Below are 14,825 nucleotides of genomic sequence, written 5' to 3' on the forward strand. Positions count from 1 at the left end.
CGCCCCGAGGAATCCCCGCGGCGCCGCGGGCGGAGCCCCCGCCATGGCCTCCAGCGGCGGCGGCACGTCAGCCCCCTCCTTCCGGGGCCGGCACCATCGCCGCGCCCTCTCCGGGAGGCCTCAAACCCCCCGGCCTACCCGCTCCAGTGCCTCTCGGGTAAAGTGGTGCTTGAAGATGCTTCAAAATACTCCACTGCGCGCATAGAGGGCGGGACAGGGTGCTGTGATATAGGCTGGGAGCTGTAGTGGTACACTAGAAGAGCATTGCTCCTGTGGCCGCTAAGCCCTGCGGGAAGAAGGACTAAAACCACTGGGAAGAGCTTGGCTCCGTCCTCTTGGCACTCTCCCTGAAGGCGTTAGTACAAGTGGATGAGATCCGCCGAGCTGCCTCTTCTCCAAGGCTGAACGGTACCAGTTCTCTCAGCCTTTCCTCCTAGGAGAGATGCTTCCTGGTCCCTTCATCATCCTTGTGACTCTTTGTTGCCCTCTCTCCAGCATGTTCCTGTTTTCCGTGCTGGGGAGCCCAGAACAGCCCTGCAGGTGTGGCCTCAGCAGTGCTGAGCAGAGGGCAGGGATCCCCCTCCCTCGATTTGCCTCGTGCAACCCAGAATACCATTCACCTTTTCAGCAAGGGCACATTTTTGGCTTGTGTTCAACTTAGTGTTCTCCAAGATGCTGTGATCCATTAACTTCCTCAATACAATGAAATGTAACTGCTTTTTGATCACAATAAACTGAGGGAAGTCTGTTAGGAAGGGAGTTTCCTTCTGTCTTGAAATGGCAAATGAGCCATTAAAGGATTTTAAAAATAAACAAAATCTCAAATGCAAACTCATGAAGAAAGAACACTCCCAACTCCTAATTTCCCCAGAATGAGAGATCGTGTTTGAACTGAGACAATTTTTGTAGACCTGTTTTGAAATCAACTTATTTACTTCTAAAAATACCAAAATCAAGAAGTGTTCCTTGACCAACCACAAAATAACAACCCCAAATCAAAATATGCATTTAGAGCATACCATTAATTTATAATCCAGCATCATATGCATAAAAGTGTGTGAGTCAGAATTGTCGACAATGCTAGTAATGTTCTACATGTATAGGGATTACTAATATTTTTTGGCGTGCAACCCTTTTTTCAGGTATCCGATGCTTTGACAAACTTCCTCTATGATGCTATTAGGCATGGTTTGTGTCTGTCTCAGATGAAAGTTTTGAGAAATTTTTAGCCAGCACATTTCAGCTGGGTCTAGCTTGTTGCTTTGCCAAGTTTTTGAGAGAAAACAATAGCATAGCTGCTGCTGGTGACTGCCCTCCCCCCTTCCCTTGGTTCTTTTGTGTTATGTTAGAGTGGAGCAAAAGAGCATAATTCCTTCTGGTTTCCACATTAAACAATCAGAAAAAAAACCCCTAGGATTGCCAGTATTCAGCTTGAAAGTGTGACGGAGAAGTGCTACATCCACCCCTATGCTAACACTTGTTTGCATATACACGTTTGAGATTTTTCTAATGTTCATGGTTGAACAGAATGTAAATTTTATGGTTCCCTTTTGTGACTCGATTACATGTGCATCTGTGCCTTTGTACTGACTGTTTACACTTCTTTCTCCATAACCTGAAAGGAAAAGTCACAGGAAGAACCTGAGAGAGAAACAGGTATCCCATTGGCTTCCAGTACAAATGGAAGAAAAGATCATGTGACATGAAGATAAAAGGGAAAAAACCCACAGAAAAGAGAAGAATGCTCAGGCAAAGATCTCGTGAGATGAGGGCTAGGATAGGAAAGCATCTAAGCCTAGGACAAGCTGGGCAAAACAGCAGCTTGGCCTCAGTTTTTATGGAAGGGAATAAATTTAAGACCAGGTTAAGTAAGATATGAGGATGGGAACTACCCAGGAAAACTGTTACTTCTCAGCACACAATAAGACTTGATAAACACCTAGCGAGGAGGGAGAAGGAATAGATTTTGCTGGATAAAGAGACAGCATTCTGAAATAATGGACAAAGTGCTGCATAGCAGCTCATTAGGTGAATACTGGCACACGGAACAAGGTGCAAGTCCTGTGGAAAATGATCCTGTCATCATGCAATTAAGAAATTCTGTCATCATGCATGTCATAGAAGTCCAATTACCTTTATACATTATACAACATCCTATTTTTAATGACTGATTATGATATTTCAAAACATCAAGCACTAAAGAGGAGCTTTGAAATATACTTAGAATTTACACAGCAGTAACAGAAACTGCTATCCCTGCAACAGAACTGTTTAGTGTAAACTTCTGAAGTACTTGAATAGCCACTTAAATTGATTGTACTTAATAATTTTGCAAATGTGCACAATGTGTCCAACCATTAAGTTAATACAACATTGTAGAGAAGGTTTCAGAGTTAAACATTATTTCTGCCTTTGCAAAATCCGGGGAGAAAAATTTTTTAAAAACAACCCACAGGAGTTGATTCAATGTATCTAGTCCAAGGTTAAAATACTGGAATTTAGTTTTTACAACATCAAAATGTTAATCTGTCTGATTAGGAAAGAGGCCTCGATGGTGTGAAGTGCGTTGATAGATGAAAAGAATTAAATGGAGAGATTTAATTTCATTTTTGTCCAGCCATCTCTGTCTTGCCCTGAAGTTGTCACAAACTTCCTTGATGACAAAAACTGTTCTGGGTATCAGAAGCTCTTCTTACCTTGACCTTACTGCGAAGTAAGACTGAACAGTTATTGAGTATTCAGAGCAGTCTGCATAGAATTTAAATATTTGGCACAAAATTTTCCCAGTGCTAGGATTTCAGTGTAATGTAATTTACTCCAGTAGGACTGAAAAAGCTTTCATGTTTCTATTTGAAGAATTAAAATATTATGTTGTCACTCCAACTTATTTTAGCTTTTCACATTCTCCTTTCCTAACGGATATTCTCTTTGCCCATCCCAGAGCCAATTATAGTTCTGACCTTGTTTTCGTAAAAAAAATACACCTGGTACATAAATGTGATAATCTTCTAAAAAGCTAGGCTCTGTAATTTGCTTGGTTCATGTTACCTAATGCATCGCAGTGAGAAGATGTTTAGTGGATTCAGGAATTCTTGTAATTTCTTCTAGCTAGGACAATAAACATTCCTATAAGCAGGGAAGTGAGTAGGTCTCAGTTTCGCTTGTATTGTCTTTTGGGTTGATTCTCAGTGATCTGCCATGCAAGCAAGCTGCAGTGCAAGCTCTTCTCCTGGTTGCATGATTAACTTGGCATCTATTAAGAAGAAAATTGGTGGTGAACCTTTATTTCTCATTGGAAAAATAGTTACCTCTCTCACCAGTCTTTACAGGACTGTTAAAAAGTTCTAATGCTGAAACCTCCTGCTGCTTTCTTACACTTAATGAAAAGGTTAAATTATCACTGAAGATCATGGAACCAAGTACAACTACAAATACAAAATTCTAGTATCTCACCTGAACAGGCATGTTCTTCCTTACTACGGGAAGTGCTAGGACTCTTAATGCTCAAAAAACTAGCAGATGATAAAATTCCTGGAGATGCAAAGTTCTCAAGAAATTTTAGCAGGGATTTGAGAAGAAGCAGTGCCAATACTTCCACCAAGTTACTTAGACTTACAGCAATGCTTCTATTCCATGATAGATTTTTGTTGAATTTCAACCTAGTATTTCCTCCAGGCTAGGCCAAGTAATTAACTTTAGGGTTAGTCACATTAAAAAAAAAAAAAAAAAAAAAAAAAAATCAGGGTGATAAACTGGGAATGGCATTATTATTAAGTGAATACAGTTACTCCCTTTCAAAAAACCTTAATATCACCAAATTGAAATGCTTTAACCTCTTCCCTAGCTAAAGAAGTATAATAGAATCAGGAATAGAAATAGAAATAGAAATAGAAATAGAAATAGAAATAGAATAGAATAGAATAGAATAGAATAGAATAGAATAGAATAGAATAGAATAGAATAGAATAGAATAGAATAGAATAGAATAGAATAGTTCATTTGGAAAAGGTCAACACTGATCCTCTAGTTCAATTGACTGACCACTTCAGGGCTGAAACATTGTTAAAGCCTATTATTAAGGGCATAATCAAAATGCCTCTAAACACTGACATACCTGGGGCATCAACCATCTTTCAGGAAGCCGGTTCCAGTGTTTCACCACTCTCTTGGTAAAGAAATGCTTCCTAATAATGTCTAGCCTGAATCTCCCCCGGAACAGCTTTGACCCATTCTCAGGCATTCCCGGCTCCCAGGGAGAAGAGACCAGCACCTTCCCCTCCACACTGCCTCCTCAGGAACCTGCAGGGAGCAGTGAGGTTGCCCCTCAGCCTCCTCTTTGAACTAGACAAAGCCAGAGTCTTCGTGTAGGACTAGACTATTTTTATAGAGATTATGCACTAACAATAATGCTCATCAATTGTAGTTGTCAAAAATCTATATAAGCATTAATTCCCCATCTCTGAGCATTTTACCATTACTACATTCATTTTTACTGAAGTGATCATAGGGTTCATTTAGATTAAACAGATCGTTTGCGGTTTCTGCTAGCAGGAAGCAACAGCAATATTGATTGGGAGATAATTTTAATTGACTTCTAAGGAATTGTTTCATCATGAGCAAAACAATTCAAAATTGTTTCAGTTTGGGCAACACTGATCTTTCTTGCACTATTTTCTCAGGACTCCACAGAACATCAGCAGTATATATCTGTGGTGTAATAAGTTCCACACCTGACCATGAGAGCTGAATGATGTGAACCTAGAGGTACACATTCCTGAGTTCTTGACCCCCGTATGCGAGTGTGCTCAAGGGCTAATTAGTACGGCCTTCTTTAAGTAGAGTTTTATCTTAGGATGTGCGGGTTTGCATTAGAAAAAGGCCGTTAGACTAGGTTATAAAATGATGATCAGAAATCCTTGTTGTCAAAACCATCATAGCACAAAATGATCTGTAGGCGTGAAACCCCATCTCTGCTAAATCTAATGTCAAAAGTGCTGAAGGACAGAGGTCTTGTCACAGTACTAAAAATACTTAGGCTGGGCATAAAAAAATATATATCTAGTGAACTGTTAAAGAAGTGCTGAGTTAGTCTTATGAGTGCCTCAATCACACTGATTGTGTGCTGTAAATTTCACTTGAGAGATAAAGAATTGTTTTTCTGTTGAAAGTCTGGAGAAAACAACTTATTGCTCTGTCATATCATGCTGGATACGTTTGCTATCTCAGGCGTATCATTTCAGGAAAATGTCCACATGTTAAAAGGTTAATCCTTAATTTTGCACTCTCTTAGAATAGCTGTCAAATATTGCTGCCTTGCAGTATATGTTGTATGAAATGGGTTTCTTAAAAATATTTTGGGACTACGTTAGGAAGCTGGAGATAAGTAGTTTGACAATGCCTTCTCTTATGAATTGGTCTATGTGTATCAGGTGTGGCTCAATGGTGTTTTTCCATCTGCATAGTCCATACAGGCTATAGCATTATTTATCCTGTGCAAACATTAAAACAACACTCATGCTTTTCTCACTGAACAGTCCGGTTATTTTTTCATTGTCTTTTATCAGGATTTTCATCAATGTTTCCCCACAGCTTCCAGATTGTTCACAATGCAGATGCAGCAGTTCTGTTCACTGGGCTGGGCAACAGCAATCACGTTACCCATGCCCTGCATTCTTTACCTTATAGTTGCTCATAGGAAGATAAATTTAATAGCTATTACTAACTGGGGATGGAAAGAGATTTGGTTGGTTGTTTTAAAATCTGACACAGTAAGAAGGCCTAAGCTCTGTTTGCTTTTTTCTGATACTTTTACTAATGACTGTTTATATTATGATGCAGCCTATTGCCTATGAAGATCAGTTTGGTATAGCAGTTTACAGTGATATAGCTCTTGTGGGTGACACTTAAGATACAAAACAGGTGGATTCGAGTGCACTTTGAACCTTAGAGTTTTTCAGTACTATTTTTGTGGTTGAATTTATCTTTTCCATGACTATTTAAATTTTTTAGAAGCCCTGCAATGTTTCTGACTATAATGTATTAGGTATGAAGTGAATTTCACTGGTTAATATTTTGTCAGCACTAAATCAAGGCTACAGAGCTTTCTCAAGCTGTATTCCCCAGTATCTTCTGGAAATTTTTAGTGTTTCAGGAAAAGTTTAAGGCATATTTTTTGTTATTTAAGGGATCCGACATATTCTTCTAGTAACCATTATCAAGGGACATTCTGAATATTTTAGATCCTGTAGGGGTGACTGCTATGAAGTTTCTGGGTTTTATTCCTGTATTCTCTATTATAAAAGGAATAAAAATGTTGCCAGTAGAAATTCTCAGCCAATATTTTTCTTCTAAATGTTTTTTTAAAGCTTTTTTAAAAAGCAATAATACAGAATTATTTGTGGCATGATTCTTGCTGGGAAAAAAACAAAAGGCTACAAACATCCCACTTTGTACGTAAGTTGAAATTTGTTTTATTTAAAGGTATAATGGGTATAATGGGTATAATGGGTATAATGATCCAGCTGAGAGACCATTTAGCTTGTAGTTATTAGCTTGTAGTTATTAAGCACTTAACATTGATAAAGGTTATGTTCGAGAAACCCATTTGCATAAAGCACAGAATAATTTATGTCAATATATGTTGAGGAAATGTGTTTCATTGAGAAAAAGGTACAGCAAAAAGTAAACCCCTTTTATGTAGCCAGTAACAATTACGAATAGCATAGTAGAAAATGTTTTGGCTCCATTATCTTCTTCATCCCTGCCACATTTAATGTCTATAGCTTCACTTAAAATAATGTGTTTCTTCTTTCTAGCAGCTTAGGTATATGTAGAGCCAATGAAACTCTTCAAATATTATATGGAAACCCTTTTATGATTACTTGTATTAGAGATGACAGAGTTTTGCTCCGAAGTAAGAGAAATGAAGGTAAAAGCACTGCATTTTCCTAATAATTACTATTTATATACTGTTTTTCTGTTTTTTATTGCTTCTTAACTGTACTTGGAGAGTTAAGACAGATCAAAGTTATGCATTGGTCCAGATTAGAAGTGAAAGAAGAGCAAAAGAGCAGGAAATAAGGCAGCAGCAGGAGTAGCAATTTGGGACATCTGTGATAGGTGAAAGGATTGAGACATGTCAGATAATCAGTAAGAGGGCTTTTATGCACTGCAGAGTCATGCTGGAGAATGTGGCCATTAAACTATTAAGATGATAAACAGAGATGGACAGGACCATGAACAATATATTGAAGTAGAGGTCTTCCAATTTTTAATCTGGCTTTTTATGAGCTGCTTATATTAAACAACTCTGATAGGGAAATCTCAATAATTCTTGTTTTGTAACTGCTCATCACATCCTTCAAAAACCTGTGCCCAAGTGTATCTTCACCCATAGTCATGGCTGGTACAAAGAGAGTTTTAGTGCCTGTTGCAGCGTACAGGGGAGTGAGCTGTGGAATTCCCCTTACTTCAATGTGATGTCTGTGACATTGAAACCTGACCGTGGACAATACAGCAGGACATAAGAAACAGAAATCACAGGTAGAGGTCTTTACTAGTTCAGCTGATTTAGTAGAAGAAAGTAGACAAGCTTTTGGACACGAGACATTCCTTAGCCTCAGATAAAACCATGGACTCAGCAGTAGCCTTACTCGTTTTATGGCATATCACAATAAACCTCCTCCTTAACTTCTCTGTTAATGAGGCAAACTACCTGTTTCTCTGTCCCTAGTGTCATCCCCTTACTAACTTCTCTTTTACTTCGAAGTTGTCTGCTCTGTTTTCTTTCAGAGATGATCTAGCTGATACATACCTACCTAAACTCTGAGCAATTGCCTTCACGTTGTATATAGCTCAGCTAATTTTATTTAGGTCTGCCACATCATTATTTGATCTGATGAAGACCTCTGAATGTTTTTAAAAGCTTGTCCTCTTTTCTTTTCTTTTCTTTTCTTTTCTTTTCTTTTCTTTTCTTTTCTTTTCTTTTCTTTTCTTTTCTTTTCTTTTCTTTTCTTTTCTTTTCTTTTCTTTTCTTTTCTTTTCTTTTCTTTTCTTTTCTTTTCTTTTCTTTTCTTTTCTTTTCTTTTCTTTTCTTTTCTTTTCTTTTCTTTTCTTTTCTTTTCTTTTCTTTTTCCAACTACTGGTTTGATGCAGCATAATATCTCTTGACCCAGCCCTGTAAGTGTTCCAGGCCAGGTTGGATGGGGCCTTAAGCAACATGTTCTAATGGTTGACATCCCTGCCTGTGGTGGAAGTGAGGTAGGGGTTGGAACCACATGATCTTTCAGATCCCTTCTACCTAAGCCATTCTATGATTATCTACAAATCTAATTATTAGTTTTTGAGGGATGAGAACATGAATGAGGAAAAACTTTAATGCATACTGTATACACCACACTAGAAAGAGCAATGACATGAGTTTTATGAATTTAAGAGGTATTAAATTTTATGTTTGCATTCAAAGCCTTACAATTCCTTACCATATAAGGAAGCAGGCCAGAAATGCTGATCTTCATAACCCCTAATAAAGGAATGTCTTACTCTGCACATTGTGAAGGCAGAAACATTTCTAGGGCCATGTAGCTTTTGTGACAGATCTTGGTATCACTTTCTGGTGTAACTGCATTTCTCACCCTTTTATTGTCTCCTTACACATATTCATTGATACTTAGACTGGCTGTATGTTGGTGAGCTCAGTGGGACAGAAACTTGTACTTTTTACCTTCCATCATGCAGTCTTCTGAAGTGTTCCATAAGAGGTGTAATTAGTGCGATTTCTACAGCTTTGTTTCTCTCCTTTGCAGCAACAAGGTTATTGACCATCTCAGGTTTTCTAAAGTTAAGTACTGTTTATTCAGTCACACTATTTATAGGAGTAAATCTCCTGTAGAACAACAAACCTTTATCCCATTTGACCAGGCAGGCAGGCTCTCAGTATTTGTACAGATCATTTGTTACCAACTCCTGGCAGCAGCGAGGTGACCCGAGTTCAGTTCTCAAGTACATTATGAATAAACCTGGACGAATAAACACACGCACTCATGTGAGGGCCCCCGCTGAGGTTGTTCCCAGCCCTTCTTTGTTGCCAGATCTGTCGTATCAGATTAAACCAGTAAAGTGGGTATAAGGCATAAGTCATATAGATTTCCGATGTTGTTTTTCTATCTGCTTTTCACAGCTTTCTGTTGGTACTCCACAGCAGGCCTTGTAGTTCTTTGGATTTCACTCAACTGAGTCTGCTAAGAATACATTCAGTGGCAAACACATAATGATAAATGTTTCCTTTATATTACCAAACCAGAAATGTTTCATTTTGAAGCCTCTCAGAATCTGTTCTATTGCTGTGTTGCAGTCTTTGAATGACTCAGGATGTTAGGACATTGCACCAGGAAAATTTGTATTATTGGTTTAAAGGTGGGCCTAGTTTGAATCACACAGAGACATATATCTCATTCTACCTTTTACCCTTACAGTTCCAGCTGAAACTCTGTATTTAGATTTTTCAGTGTTCCTTTTCAGAAAAGACAGAGAACAAAATCAGCAGGTAATAGTTACTGTTGGCTGTGACCTAGCTTCCTGACTTCTTTTGTTATGGAATGGAAGAAAGTAACCAGATCAAGTAATGATGGAGCTCAGCTGAACTACATGAGCCGAGACTCAGTTGCTGGGCTTGCGGTGGAGTAAAAACCATTCTCTCTGCATCTATGTAGTGGGGAGAATGCAGGAAATGCCATAAAGGAAAGCATTGTAAAGGAAAGGAAAGCTTGAAAGAAAAAAGGAAGGGGGCATAGCATAAACGAGAATAAGTGAAATTGAAAGGCACGAAAGACTGAAAAGAATTTCGGCTCCGAAGAGTTTTCAGAATTGGAAGAAACCTTCAAAAATAAAAATAATGTTTCTTCTGGGTTCTTGGCAAGGAGATGACGATGTAGTGAAGCAGGGAGAGAAAATCAGGGACTTTGACTGAAAATCAGGGGGAGTAAGTGACGTGAATTTTTAAAAGGCTTCAGTGTTGAGACTAAGAGAATAAGAGAGCTAAAGAATTATATGGGATAGAAGTCTGAAGACATGTTAGAGTTCTTTCTTAGGTATGGATTTCTTCAAACCTGCCCTGAAAGACTTGTGGAAAATAAGAAGAGCATTAGCCAAGCCTCTTCATAGCAAGACCTCGGTAGGAACCCATTGGACTGCGATATGTAAGAGGGAGTTACAGTCAGCAGTTTCACTTGGACTGGGATACAGCTACTAATGCTGCAGAATACTTTACATCCCACTTTGCTTCAATTAGATTTTTCTGCTCCATCTTTCCTTAACAGAGCTACTTCTCTGCTCATTTTCCAATAAAGGAATGGAATTAGCTGAAAGAATTCTTGGTGGGACTTTATGCAGCATGTCTTACATTGCATTTGCTTTTAGGATTATGCTAAAAACCCTCAATACTTAGATAACATTACCCTTCTTGTGCTAATGGCTGAAATAACAAGAAACAAGTATGCCTCTTATCTGTCTCTAAATAAATTTTTAAACATCTCAAAATTCTTCTTAGAGTTTCCTAAGTGTTCATTTGCTCAGCCAAGCTATGGGTCTGAAAACTGACATGCACAGACATAGTCACTTTTTATATCATACTTTTACTGAGGGCTGAATCTTTCCATTTTCATTTTGGTAAAGAGGCCATCCTGTATCAATAACAGTGCTGCCTGCAGAATAAAACGAATTTCTGTGGGTTGTGACAGTGCCCAGTGCCCATGAAGCATGCAGTGCCTGAGAGAGACATGGCAGAGCACAGAGCCCCTTTCCCTGTGAGGGGACAGGTAAGGGTCAGGGACACCAATCAGTGATAGTGATTCACTCATAAATCCAGTATTCTATGTGTTTATTTGATACTAGATCAATAATCAGTGCTCTTAGTCAACTGAGCTCCTGAAAAGCTGGTTGTTTTTAGATTTTTTTGCTTACATACTAAGAAGTGACAGTATTAAGCTTACCCAATGCATATGGGAATGGTTGACTGCTAGCAGGTACTAGGCCTTTGGGGAAGAGACTGTGCTCTACCTAATCTCTTAATGTATTAGAACAGTGCACCTCTTTTCTGTATGCATGTAATGTAGGGCTTGTATTCCACGGCCCAGTCTCTGCTACAGGTGTTGAGATATAAAAGACACATAATCTAATTGTAGCCAGCATCCAGCACAGGTTATTAGCTGGAGTGTATTGCAGAAGATGTTTTTACTGGTTTCCCATCGGAGGAGGCATTACATACTTTGGTTTGTGACGCTGCATTTTAAACTAGTGAGAGCACTAATGCTAGTGTTTGATATCAAGCTATGGAAACTCATTTTATCTGCTGTGTCTTAGTATCTGGACTTTTAACTGAAGCAATGATGCAGATTGGTAGTGACAAAAGAAAACCACTTGGCTGAGACTTTATTCCTAGGATTTCTGGCTTTGGGTTTTGCTACCCCGTGCTTCTAACATCAAACCATCATCATTGCCTAATAGTAATCCTGGTCTTAAGATTTTAATTGTAAACAAAAACTTTAAGTGTTTCTATGCATTTTTCATGAACCACATCCAGTCAGAGGGTTCTGTTTTGTCATATTAGTCATGAATTAAATGAAATGGATTTAACTAATGCAAGTCCTTACTGTGATTATGTTTTTCTGCATTACAGTTTTTAAGAATGGTTTTCATTAAACTGACACTTGTTTGTTTCAAATTCAATTTCAAAATTGATGTGTTTTATGGACTGTAGAACATGAAGATAATGTCAAAAGCTGCTACCACAAACATTTTACAGCTGAAGTAACTGTTCAATAGCAATTTGAAGTCTAATGTGTGTGGATTTATATTAAATTTTGTATTGTTTTTTGTAAGTTGGTCAAATGGGTTAGGATAACCAAGATCTGTCATGAATCTTTGGAATGCAAAAAGTGAAGAAAACTTTTCTAACTTGTTGCAAATTTCTGCAGATAACTTTGCAACTTTTAAACCACTTTCTCTCTGCCTTGTTTCTAGTTTATTAACCTTGCAAGAACTCTTCAGGCACGTATGGAAGGTATTGAAAGTAGGTGCTTCCCCTCTTTCCCTTCTCTCCCATTAGATCAACTCAAAGCTAATGAGTGCAATCCTCCTTGCCAAGGTTCATAATACTGAACATCATTACTGAAAACCTTACTTAGCAGTGCTTTTTCCATCATCAGTAGAATTATTCTGAGGGGGAACTGGTTTTAATTCTCCATGATTAATTTCCCAACAGCACAGAGTTGTTTAGACCACAAAAGTGTTATCTGCAATCAATAACAAAATTCCTTACTAGTTACAGTTTGGTTATTGTAGTTCTAGTAATTCATAATTATAGGATAAATGTTGACCTTCAGGTTGTTGACTTTTAGGTGAGTCTTAGCAGGAAAGAAACATTTAGAATTGAATTTTACTGCATTTAAATTAGACACTTGTATGGCCATTTTCCTTTCCTTTCTTTTTCTTGCCCTCCTCTCCCCTTTGTTTTTTCCATCCTTACACACTTTTTGGTTGTGTGGGTTCCGTGATCAGACCTATCAGACCTTGTGAATGAAGTCTAAAGGTTGGCAGTTTTGGCAAAGGATTAGCCTACTTTTCATATAATGGCTTTTTTTAGTGTGTTTAAATTCAAAACTATATGCTGATATGTCTAAATTTCTGGTAAATATATCCTGGATCTATTTCTGGGCAGGCTGAATACGCAGAAGAAGGGTACTTGATCTACTCTTTTTTTCCCCCTAATGTGCATGTGAGTGGCTGTCAGCTGTAGATGGGTTTTCAGTACACAGGATGCATTTGGAATACTGTAAAGAATGGGTGGGGGTGTGTGTGTGTGTGTGTGTGTGTGAGAAGGAGGAAGTTCTGGTTCAAGATGATTATTTCTGCATTCAGAGCCGTCAAAGGTGGACTTGAGTTCTGAAGTCATTCCTAAGTTATGTGCATCCTTACTAGAGGAAAAATTAATGAGTGACATTTTACTCCTTAATTCAATCTATATTTGATTCAGCCTTTAACTTGCAGGTGAGGAATACTGAGTTCTAGATTTATTATTGATACACTTCAGTTACATTTCTCTTCTAAGAACTGAAGAAGCAAAGAAGTCAGACTTTTTTTCTTTCTGTGTTCAGAGATGGAAAATGTTACTCCAGTATAAATACTTCCTTGCCTGCAGACCTTGCTTAAGAGCACACACTAAATTCCTGTTACAGACAAGCTAGCATTTTACAAATCTAATGTAGGTGTGTGTACTGACCTTTCTATCATAGTTGACAAGTGTGTATTTGTCTTTTAAATCACCTTGCAACGACAAAATCCTGTGCTTATGTGGGCTTTGTGTTCATCTTATGTATGCTGAAAGGACAGGAGTGGAGAGAGGAGCTGCTTCCAAGTAGCCCCAGCTTGCATGAAGCAACATATATGTGTGTGTAAATACATATAAATTTAAGAGATTTTGTTTAGAGTGCTGAATCTTTCTAGGTATTTTAGTATACAAATTGTTAACCTAATGAGTAATTTCTTTCCCTTATGTTGGGTGCTGCTGTCATGGATTGAGTATATCCTCCTCTGACTACTACTGGAATTAGCCACTCTAAGCACTACATAAAACTTCAATCTCTGGCATACTTGAGTTTTCTTCCTCTTATTTTGAGGAAGAAAAGTAGGAGGACACTGTATGTTCTGTTGAGTTTTGATTTGAAAATGCTATATTTTTCCAACATGAGATGCATTTAAGAATTAAACTATCTGATTACACAAGGTTTGGGTGGGTATTACAGTCTGCTGTTTAATATTATAAAATCACCTTTATTTCCTCTACTTATCCTAAAGTGCTTTAATTTCACACATTTTTGTCAAGCCTTCTGATTACACTGTATTGTTCCAGCAGCTTCTGAAGATGATTCTGAAGACTGATGCTGGTAGAACTTTCATACTGCAAGAAACAAACAGAATTTCTGCAGAAATGCTGAACTGGCAAGAAGAGTGTCAACATGCATTTGTTTTATTCCTCTCTTTAGTAAAATGCGCATTGAATATTACTGTAGTTTTTGAAGCATTGTTGAATTCAAAATCAACTGCTGCATAGTGGAGCTCAGTGGACTTGAGAACTACTCAGCATGTGTGAGGATTAGATACATAGAAAGCAACTTCCCTTTTTAAATTCTGAGGATGTTGTGCTTTGTTTTGGAAGACATCAGATTCTGAATATTTAAGGAAGCTCTATCTCCCTTTTGGTTTCCTTCTTACTGTAGTCAGACTTCTGGTCTGGTTTTGTCTTACCGAGTTTTGCTCCTGTACTGGCACTAAGTGGTTATAGTGGGTTTTGGGGGAGGGTGGGGATGCCCGTGTACTTAAATAGGTTTTGTTTGGCTGTGCTTAAATGCCTCTTTTGCCACATCATATAACTGATTGCTTCCATTGTTAATGAATGAACGGGAGGATAAGATAAGCAAGATACTGTAGAGATTGTTTGGGTTTTGGCTTATTTGAAGGTTATTATTTCACTCAAAAAGCAATAAGAACTTGCTGTGGTCTTTTAATACTTGGTGACGGCTTTTTTATGTACCAGTTTGGATATCTGAGATTATATTTGATATCATGTGGCTGTTCCGTTATGGAATATTGCTGTGTAAACTCTTGCATTTCAGCATTCCTAGCAGATATGCAACTTGACAAAGACCTATAGTTGTTTAGTTTAATCAGACTTTTTTTAGATCCCACCTTCACTGTTCAAAGCACTGGTTATCAATGTGTTTTCTAGTGTTGTCACTTCTTTATAAATAAAGACAAAAGAGGTATGCATC

General features: G+C 38.1%; 1 long non-coding RNA gene across 1 annotated transcript; it reads left to right on the top strand.

The window, feature by feature from the left end:
- The first annotated feature begins 12 nt into the window (after positions 1-12).
- Positions 13-14,823, top strand: LOC148222729 (uncharacterized). The gene is made up of 2 exons (XR_015805854.1): positions 13-6,928; positions 13,910-14,823. It is a non-coding gene; the product is annotated as an uncharacterized LOC148222729 (long non-coding RNA).
- Positions 14,824-14,825: the final 2 nt, after the last annotated feature.

This window comes from Sturnus vulgaris, chromosome 10 (genome assembly GCF_052056855.1).
Source record: "Sturnus vulgaris isolate bStuVul1 chromosome 10, bStuVul1.hap1, whole genome shotgun sequence".
In the NCBI taxonomy this organism is placed as follows: domain Eukaryota; kingdom Metazoa; phylum Chordata; class Aves; order Passeriformes; family Sturnidae; genus Sturnus; species Sturnus vulgaris.